Source organism: Triturus cristatus, chromosome 6 (genome assembly GCF_964204655.1).
Source record: "Triturus cristatus chromosome 6, aTriCri1.1, whole genome shotgun sequence".
Lineage (NCBI taxonomy): Eukaryota > Metazoa > Chordata > Amphibia > Caudata > Salamandridae > Triturus > Triturus cristatus.
In genome coordinates, this window is record NC_140589.1 from 174,104,990 (window position 1) to 174,115,396 (window position 10,407).

The 10,407-nt window shown below is 51.3% G+C and overlaps 1 long non-coding RNA gene across 1 annotated transcript; it reads left to right on the forward strand.

Annotated features, from left to right (window-relative positions):
• The first annotated feature begins 9,309 nt into the window (after positions 1 to 9,309).
• On the forward strand, positions 9,310 to 9,943 carry LOC146816597 (uncharacterized). Its single transcript, XR_014962470.1, has 3 exons — positions 9,310 to 9,365; positions 9,457 to 9,586; positions 9,671 to 9,943. It is a non-coding gene; the product is annotated as an uncharacterized LOC146816597 (long non-coding RNA).
• Positions 9,944 to 10,407: the final 464 nt, after the last annotated feature.

The window sequence follows — 10,407 nt, forward strand, 5'->3', positions numbered from 1 at the left end:
GGGCTCACTGAAGAGGAGCAGAGGAGCGCGCACCGTCGGAACGTTGGCCCGGAAATTTGTGGGCGTTCGGGTGCGGCAGGGCTCCTCTGGGCTCACTGAAGAGGAGCAGAGGAGCGTGCTGCGGCGGACCGTTGGTCCGGAAATCCATGGGCGTTCGGGAGCTGTGTAACTTCCTATCACTCACCTCGCGGTTGGAGCCTGTTGGTGCGGAGGTGAGTGCGATCTGGAACACGGGGAATCCTCCGAAGGGGTTGCCGGCTGGGAACTTCGGTGGTCGTGAATCGGCAGGCTGGGAACTGCTAGGACTCAGGCCGCTGAACTGGAACGAGTGCTTCCGGAATCATTGGCAACGCCCCCTAGGTCGTCTTGGCCTTTATCCGTTTCCTGAACGTGCGGAATGTCACGTGACGCGAGCATTCGCTGCGCCACCTGGGAAATGTAGTTTATGCAAGTTTCTTCGCGGCTCTGTGCCGTCGCGCTTGTGATCATGACAAAGCCCCAGGGCACACCAGTGCATGATACGAGGGTCTGACAGTAAATCAAAATACCAATCATGGAATCACAAATTCAACATTACTTTTCTCAGGGAGCACTTGCACTGCACACTGGATAGCAGTGACGCAGTGCCCAAAGCGTCTAAACCAGCAAACATCAAAAAACAGAGGAGGCAATCCATCAGAAAAAGAGGAAGGGAGACCCACGCCAATGGTACCAGGTCTAACACGTGTCCCCTCCAGCTGAAATGTGGTGAGAACTACCCATCCCCCTGGGAGTTCTCTTTACTGAGGCGGAAAAATCTGGACAGACCATCAGCATTGGCGTGTTCTGTGCCAGGGTGATGTTCCACCGTGAAGTCCATTCCCTGTAGGGAAATGGACCACCTCAACAACTTTGGATTCTCACCCCTCATCTGCATCAACCATCTCAGGGGCCTGTGGTCTGTTTGAACTCGGAATGAAGTCCCAAATAGGTATGGTCTCAGCTTCTTCGGCGCCCAGACCACAGCAAATGCCTCACGCTCTATCGCACTCCACCTCTGTTCCCGTGGAAGTAACCTCCGACTGATGAAGGCTACGGGTTGATCTAGGCCCTCCTCATTCACTTGTGACAGCACAGCCCCTGCCCCATGCTCTGAAGCGTCTGTCTGGACAACAAATTCTTTAGAGAAGTTGGGCGCCTGAAGTATGGGTGCGGTACAGGTGGCAGTCTTCAGGGCATCAAAAGCCTTCTGACAGGTGTCAGTCCAATTCACTCTCTTGGGCTGCTTCCTGGAAGTCTGCTCCATCAAGGGTGCAACGTTGTTGCCATACCCCTTGACAAACCTCCTGTAGTACCCTGTGAGTCCTAGAAAAGCCCTCACCTGCGTCTGAGTCTTCGGGGGTTCTCACGCCAGGATGGTCTCAATCTTGGGTTGTAGGGGCGCCACCTGGCCGCTCCCTACTTGGTGCCCCAAGTACACCATGGAACCCTCCCAATCTGGCACTTACATGCCTTAATCGTGAGGCCTGCCTTCCGCAGCGCCATCAACACTTCCCAGAGGTGCCGCAAGTGTTCTTCCCAACTAGCGCTGAACACTGCGATGTTGACCAGGTAGGTGGCACTGAAATCTTCCACTCCAGCCAACACCTGGTTGACCAACCTCTGACAAGTGGCAGGGGCATTCTTCATCCCAAAGTGCATAACCCAGAACTGGTAGTACCCATCTGCTGTAGAGAACGCTGACCTCTCCTTTGCCCCATCGGTCAAGGCGATCTGCCAGTACCCAGACATTAGATTAAACGTGCTGAGGTACCGTGCAGCTCCTAGCCAATCAACGAGCTCGTCAGCTCTGGGGATGGGGTGCGCGTCAGTGCTCGTGACTGAATTGATTCCTCTGTAATCCACACAGAACCGTAGTTTGGGTGTGGCACCTGCTGCGGCAGCCTTCGGGACCAAGACTACTGGGCTGGCCCACAGGCTGTGAGATGACTCAATCACCCCTAAGGCAAACATCTTGGAGACCTCCTCCTTGATATGAGCTCTGACCCTGTCAGTCACTCTGTAAGCCTTGTGCTTCACCGGAGGACTGTCGCCAGTATCCTCATCGTGGACGCACCACTCGGTGACAGCGGGAACCAGGGAGAAAAAGTCAGAAAATTGCCCCAACAGTTGGCGACAATCTTGCTGCTGCTTGGGTGTCAGGGTGGTCGAGAGGTTGACCCCATCCACTGACCCATCCTGCTCAGTCACCGACAGGAGGTCTGGAAGAGGCTCGGTCTCCTCTTCCATCCCATCATCCGTTGCTAAGAGCATGCCCACTTCAGACCTCTCTGAGTGGGGCTTCAGGCGGTTAATGTGTTGGACCCGCAAAGGGTTCCTAGGAGTCCGCAAGTTCACCAGGTAGGTGACTTCACTCTTGCGCTCCACCACCTCGAAGGGTCCGGTCCACCTGTCCTGGAGCGCACGGGGCTCGACGGTGCCATGACCCAAACCTGCTGTCCAGGCTGAAGCTCGATCAGAGTGGCATTCTGATCGTACCACCGCTAAATCTCCTCCTGGCTGGCCTCCAGATTCGCCTGAGCGAGCTGTCTGAAGTGCCGAATTTGTTTCCGGAAGGCCAGCATGTAACTGTACACATCCTGGGAGGTTTCCTGGGAGATTGTACGTTACACCGCACTCCTTCCAGAGAGACTTCATATAGTTTGATATGAAGTTTGTATCTCGGTCAGACACTACCTCTCGGGGAAACCCCACTCGGGAACAAAAACCCCATCAGTGCACGTCCCACCAAGGGGGCCTTCACTGTCCGCAGAGGTATGGCTTCCGGGTACCGGGTGGCATGGTCCACCAAGACCAGGATGAATCTGTTGCCCATGGCCGTCTTGGGGTCCAGTGGCCCCACAATGTCAATCCCCACTCGCTCAAAGGGGGTACTGACTACCGGAAAGGGCTGGAGCGGAGCCTTCTGCTTTCCTCCGCTCTTCCAACTTGCCTGGCAAGTTTGGCAGGTCCTACAATGAGTGTCTGCACTCTTACGCATCTTGGGCCAATACCAGATGTTCAGCTAAAGGAACGTCATGAGCCAACCCCAGTAGGAAGTCTTGAAAGCGCTGGGGTACCACCAGCACACGGGCTGACCCTGGCTCCGCAACCTCAGGCTCGCTATACAGGAGGTCATTCTCCCAGTGTATCCAATGTGAACCGGTCTGATCACCTGATGCTTGGTTCATGGCCTGTTGTCGTAAACCCACGAGAGAGGGGCATTTCTTTTGCTCTGCGCAAAACTCTTCCCTGGAGGGCCCTCCATCTTGCTGCCAATGGGTCAGCTCAGGTAGGTCCCCCAGTTCAGCCACTTGTTCCCCCGTCGGTACCAGGGCATCCCCCTTGAGGTCGCCTTCTCCTGGACCGCAGGAACGGTGGGGGCCGGCCTCCAGTGCCCCCGCCCTCTATTCTTCAAGGCAGGTCTCTGGGCCATACTCTCAGGCTCCAGAGTCTCTTGTACACCCTTACTAGCTACCATTGCCTGGGTGGTCACACAGGCCCACTCCGGAAGACACAACCTCTCCGAGTGTGCATTTCACTCCACCTTCACCCAAGAGGAGCTCTCCAAATCGTTGCCCAACAGGCAGTCTACAGGAATGGCGGGTCTCACAGCTACCTGAAGAGTACCTGAGACGCCCCCACTCAAAGGGAACCTGAGCCACCTCACACTGGCTCTGTGAGTTGTCTGCTGCCACCAAGGGGCAGACAGCATGAGGGATTACCTGCTCTTCAGACACCAGCCGGCAACTGATGGCGGTCACACTCGCCCCGGTGTCTCGTAGAGCCTCGAACCTATGGTCACCCACTGCCTGTATTTTTTAGTGTTATCAAGCAGCTGTTTCCCCGGGATCATCTCACAGTCTCTTAGTGAGACAAGGGACATTTCTGTGGGACCCCACCCACCTTGGGCACCCGTCTCCTCCCTTCCCAGGGCGACACTCGCCAGCTGTCGGGGGAGGGCACGCGGCGGTGCCTTGGAGTCCTTCTGAGGACAGTCTGCAAAACAGTGACCACCCGGCTTCACGTAAAGCACGTGAAGGGGCCCCTCTGAATGGGTTTACCTGTCGGGGTCTCCGGTTTCTTCTCTTGGGGAGGCTGGGAACCATTCCCTTTGGGGCCCTTTCTTGAACTCCCGCTGTTTACCTCTGTCCCCTCCACTCCTCTGCTGGGGACCCTGTCCACCTTTGGTGGAATCTCCCACGTGGCCTTTGTGGACGCTGGTGCTAACCCAGCGGTCCGCCTCCTCGGCAAGTTTCCTTGGATTGGACAACTTACTATCGATCAAATGCTGGCGTAGCTCTGAAAAACAGCTAGCGGCCAAGTGCTCCCATGCAAACAAATCATAGAGTGCTTCAAACGTTTCTACCTTGCTTCCCTTTACCCAACCATCCATCGCTCTGCAGAAAAATGACTGATACTCCACCCAGGTAGTTCCCTCCAGCTTCTTACAGTTCCTAAATCTCTGCCTATACAGCTCGGGGGTGAAACCATACCTTGTCATCAGGACACCTTTCATGTGGCCGTACGACATCCTATGCTCGCTGGGCAGGTCTAACAATGTATCCCTCCCATCACTCACAAAGCGACCCCACAACCCTGCTCCCCAATCCTTCTCAGGGACCTGGTGGGCCATCATTGAGATCTCGTAAGCTGCAAACCACTACCCTAGATCCTCCTGCCTGTGAAATTCCTTTATCACATCTTTCGGAATGTGGACTTGGCCTTCTGCAGGCACAGACGGTGCAGTGCCACCAAAGGGATTGAGCTCTAGACCCTTTGCCTTGATCTCCAACTCCCTCAACATTCTTTCATGCTCCAACCGCATTCTCTCTCTCTCTCTAAGGACACCCGACTGTGCTTTGACCCAGGCCCTCAGCGCCTTTTGGTACTCATCTTTCTTGGTGATACCAGGGGTCGCAACTTTCAATTTCCGGCGAAAGTACTTCTACTGTTTCACGTTGTAGCTTTCCAACCTTTCTTCCTCGAACTCAAAATCCTTGGATGCTATTGATGCTGGTCGGCTCATGATAGCAAAAATAGGCTGTTCCAACGGAAAGTAGTATACTCGGTACGTGCTTGCGTTTTGGTCTCCACTCACTAGTAGTGTTCACAAATCACTGTACATGCGTCACAAATACAAGTCCAAATTCCAACCGCTGACCACCAATGTTAGAACCTGAAGTCTCTAATTGGCAACAGTATGCACCTTTGTCAAGTAGGGACCCTTCGTCTACGTCAGGGTAAGGGAGTAACACGCTGTAGATAACCCCTGCTCACGCCCTTGGTAGCTTGGCACGAGCAGGCAGGCTTGTCTCAGAGGCTGTGTGTTAAGCATTTGTGAACACGTACAGTAATATAGATGAACCACTACAAACGGACACCACACCGGGATGTATTAAAAATAAGTAAGCTTTATATAATTAACACAAGACCTTAACGGCAAAACATTCCACAGTACGAATATGCTTTACGGTTACTCAAAAATAGGCTTTAGCTTCAAGTGTCTCTTGCAACAGATAACCCCAACGGAAGTTATTGCTTCAATTCACAAAAGAGTTCTCGGGGTACAGCCCGCCTGCGAGGAGCGCAGCGTCGGGCCCGGAGTCACAACTAAACTCTCGCGGGACAGTACCTCCAGAAAAACAGACAAAGGCTCTTCTTGGCATTGGGGAGCTATGATGTCGTGTGGCACATAGTAGCGTCGGTTCCTTACTTCAGGGTAAAACGATGTGACGGGGCCCTGAATGCGGATGCAGGCAGGGGGCGGCTTCGGTCCTTACTGGAGAGGAGGTGACGTTATGGCAGTGCCGGCTCCACAGGTTGTTGCTGATGTCTTTAGTTAGTGAAATGTTGGTTCACTCTTGTCGATGGTCGGCTCCGCCCTGATGGCAATCTCGGAGCCGGTGCAGAACAGCGGCAGGCGTCGGTCTACGGGGCGAGTCAGAGCGGCGCTCACGGTCTCGCTGCAGAAAGCAGCATCATTGGCTGGCTTGAGTTGCAGAGTTCCTCTGTTGCAGCTGAAACCGCAGTTCCAGACCTCGCTCAAACAGAAGAGGTGAAGTCGTTGGTATCCCTACGTCTTCAAACAGGAGGCTAGCTCGACTCTAGCCCTTGGAGAATATTCGGCAAGATGATGAAAGTTTCTTCCTTTGTCCTTTCTACCTCTCCTTGGCACGAGAGACACCACCACAGGCCAACCCACCACAGCGCTCTGGCAGACGGGCAGTACAACTCCTGCAGGCTCTGGGTGCTCTTCCTAGGCAGAAGGTCGTCTTGTTCTTTCCCAAAGTGATCCTAAAGTTCTGGGGTCAGGGCCCCAATATTTATACTCATACATCCCTTCGTCCTCGAGGGCAGAGCGTCCTGTGCCCGGACCAAGCCAGTTTCGGGTGCCTTCGACCAGGTGTGCTCTTCTTCTTTGTCGGGGCGGGCTAGCGTCTTCAGATGCTCCACAGGAAGTGGAGCCAGCATCGGGGGAGATGGCCTTGCTCTATTCAGACCCAGGCGCCTGCTCATCCCACCATTCTCGCAACGATCGTCCTAGTGCCGTCGCGCCCTACCTGCTGGTGCAGAACTCTGGAAGAGGGTGCAGAGGGAGGGAGTCCTCGCCTCTGGCCCCAGTTCAACCTGAGGTTTTAGATCCTAGGTTGGGAGACCAGTTGCAGGAGAGAGGTCCTGAACTGGTGGGAGAGTTGTGTTCTGAGCGTGCCTCTCCTAGGAGGAGAGTGCAGAACCCCAGAAGGAGTGGTAAGGGAGGAGAGCCTCACCCGTGACCTCTGATCAGCCTGCGGGTGCAGACCCTTGGTTGCGGGATCAGTGGCAGTATAGGATTGCACTGATGAGAGGTAGAGTGGAGAATGGGTACTATGTGCCTGGGGCTACCGCCCCCCACTCTGTGAGATAGCAAGGACCAGAGATTTCTGGATGGCCTGGGGCCTGGTCCTGGCCGCTGACAGCTAGGGAGTCCCAGTGGGGTAGCTTAGTTGGTCCTGAGAGCTTTGACAGAGGGAACCACATGGGTTCAGATTGGCGTATAACTGGAGTTTGCCCCTGCAGTTGCGGGCCTGCGTCAGTGTTCTATCGCCCCAAGCAGAGTAGCCCATCAAGGTATTGATTGGTCTGCCCTGGCTTTTGGCTGTAAGGGGGTTGTGTTGGACTTGGCCCTTTTTGCAGGGTCATCTCTGAACCTTTTGCCTTCCTCCTGGTATTTTGTCTGACCTGGTGTTGATGGTTGTAGGACTCTGGGCACTTTATCACTGCTGTCCACTGTAAAGTGCATGTGCTCTCTCTAGTAAACGTGGTAAGATTGGTCTACACCTGTTTGGCATATTTAATTTACCTAGCAGTCCCTTGTAATGTGGTATCCTGTATACCCAGGGCCAGTAAACTAAATGCTACTGGTGGGCTTGCAGCGCTGATTGCGCCACCCACCAAAGTAGCCTTTCAAACCTGTCTCAGGCCTCTGCCATTGCAGGGTCTGAACGCGCAGTTTACTGCTACTGTGACGTGGCACATAAAGTGGATATCACGTCTGTGACTAGCCTTTTACTACATATCAGTCACCTCTAAGGTAGGCCATAGCTAGCCCTGTGGGCAGGGTGCGCTGTAGGTAAAAGGTAGGACATGTGCCTTAACTGTGTGGCATGTCCTGGTAGTGACAAGCAGCCATTTTAGTTTCTCACTACTGTGAGGCTGCCCTCTCATAGGAATGCAATTTGGGATTCCCTGATATGTGTTTCAGTGGTAATTCCTAACATGAAAGGAGTAGCGTGGTCAAGTTTGGTATGTTTGGAATAGTGGTAATAAATGCTGTGTAATGGTGTCCGCAGATTTATTATCACTATTTCAGAAATGCCACTTTTAGAAGTGTCTAAGCAAATAATGGGGTAACCCAGTATCCCTCAGAACCTGGGCAGTAAGTTTATAAGGTAACAGTGGTTCTGTCGGGTGAAAGTATTGCTTTTCGCATTAGGCCTAGTCACACATTGTTTAAACAATATAAAACAAATATCATTATACTGAAAACAACACACAGGATAGTTCAAATTCCAAGTAAATTCTTTATATATGAATTGCGTCATTCATATATATATACATTAATATTACCCGAAAGGCCGTCAGGCAATAATGTGGTGACACGAGTGACAAAGTGAATACTAAGTGCTCCGTGACAGTGTGTGTGAAGGTGTGATATGTACAGTAGTTTAAAATCAAAGTTATTCGAAAATGGCCAGGGAAATGCAAAAGTTCAAGCTGCGCAATGGAAGAGTTCTTTCTTTGGCGCAGATTCTATGCAAAGGTCCACGGAATAGTCGACGTTTCGACCCTAGTACTGCACTCTTGAAAGGTCAGTGCGGGTCTTCATCAGGACTTGAAAATAAGCGAGACGGCCTATGAGTAAAAAGGGGGGACTTAATTAGGTGTGTGTTAACACTGGAAATATGAAACATGGATTAAGGGTGGTAAATGACTCACCTTGAAAAGAGAAATGGATTCTCAGAATGGACTAAATCTAAGGAGTGGGTGAGTATCCGGCATATGTCTCAGGATTCACTCCACTCCACTCCACTCCACTCCGCTTCCATACTACGATGGCATTCAGGTATGGGTTGTCCAGGCTATATAGATGTTCCTCTTCGTAGTGATCCATGTATACATTCGCTAGACTTGGGGCATATGTAGCCCCCATGGCTACGCCCTTGCATTGGTAATAAAATTGTTTTTTGAAGATGAAGTAGTTCTTCCTCATGGCAATATCCAGTAAGGAGATCAAGAAATCGGTGGGGATCCAGTGCGGTCTTGATCTGGAATCTAATGTGTTTCTGATGATTTCCAACGCAGTGTCTTGTGGAATTGAAGTATATAAGGAGGACACGTCAAGTGTGACCAAGAGCTGCGTATGGGGATCAAATGACTGACCTTCCAGCATTTGGATGGCATGTGTCGTGTCTGAAGAAAACAAGAGTACACTAAGGAGACAGAATTTAGACAGCGCTTCGCAAGCCAACAGGTGAGCGTCATACTTGCGCTAGTTTATCCAGCCTGATGGATAATTGAAATTAGTTTTCCCGTTGAAACCCCGGGTTTTCATTATCTTCCAGATACCTATTCAATCATACGAGCCAGGACCCAGAGGCCAGCGGTTCGTTTTTCCAAACAAGGTAATTGTGAATCCCCATCCAATCTCGTTCATTCACAGACCTTGTCCCTTTGGACCCAAGGTATTCTAGCATAACCTCGAACCTTGCTTCCTTTCAGAAACAAACTTCGTCTGATGAAGCTATTTAACCCACATTAAGGAGACAGAAGGGCTTGAACTTAGACAGCGCTTCGTAAACCAATAGGTGAGCGTCATCTATGCGCTAGTTTATCCAACTACACGGATAATTTGTAATAGGTTTCCCGTTGAAACCCTGGTTATTCATTATCTTCTAGATACCGCCACCAGATACATTGATCTTCCCATCCACACGATATACCACTGGAGTGAATCCTGAGACATATGCCGGATACTCACCCACTCCTTAGATTTAGTCCATTCTGAGAATCCATTTCTCTTTTCAAGGTGAGTCATTTACCACCCTTAATCCATGTTTCATATTTCCAGTGTTAACACACACCTAATTAAGTCCCCCCTTTTTACTCATAGGCCGTCTCGCTTATTTTCAAGTCCTGATGAAGACCCGCACTGACCTTTCAAGAGTGCAGTACTAGGGTCGAAACGTCGACTATTCCGTGGACCTTTGCATAGAATCTGCGCCAAAGAAAGAACTCTTCCATTGCGCAGCTTGAACTTTTGCATTTCCCTGGCCATTTTCGAATAACTTTGATTTTAAACTACTGTACATATCACACCTTCACACACACTGTCACGGAGCACTTAGTATTCACTTTGTCACTCGTGTCACCACATTATTGCCTGACGGCCTTTCGGGTAATATTAATGTATATATATATGAATGACGCAATTCATATATAAAGAATTTACTTGGAATTTGAACTATCCTGTGTGTTGTTTTCAGTATAATGATATTTGTTTTATATTGTTTAAACAATGTGTGACTAGGCCTAATGCGAAAAGCAATACTTTCACCCGACAGAACCACTGTTACCTTATAAACTTTTAGAAGTGGGCATTTCTGTGTGCTATGTGTCTTTGTGCCTGACTGATGCGTATTGCATGTCTGGCTCTGGAGTGATAGGGGCTGGGGAGGTGCAGTGGCTCCAGAGGGGCTGGGTGAGTCAGCGCTAGGATGAATAGGCCAATCTGCATTTGGAGTAGTGGGAGGAGTAACACCTGGGCCTGAATAGGACTGTGCCTGCCTTCCACAATGCTGGCTCTGCCCCCCTGTGGTGTGTCTGGGGCCAGAGCCTACACTTACTAAG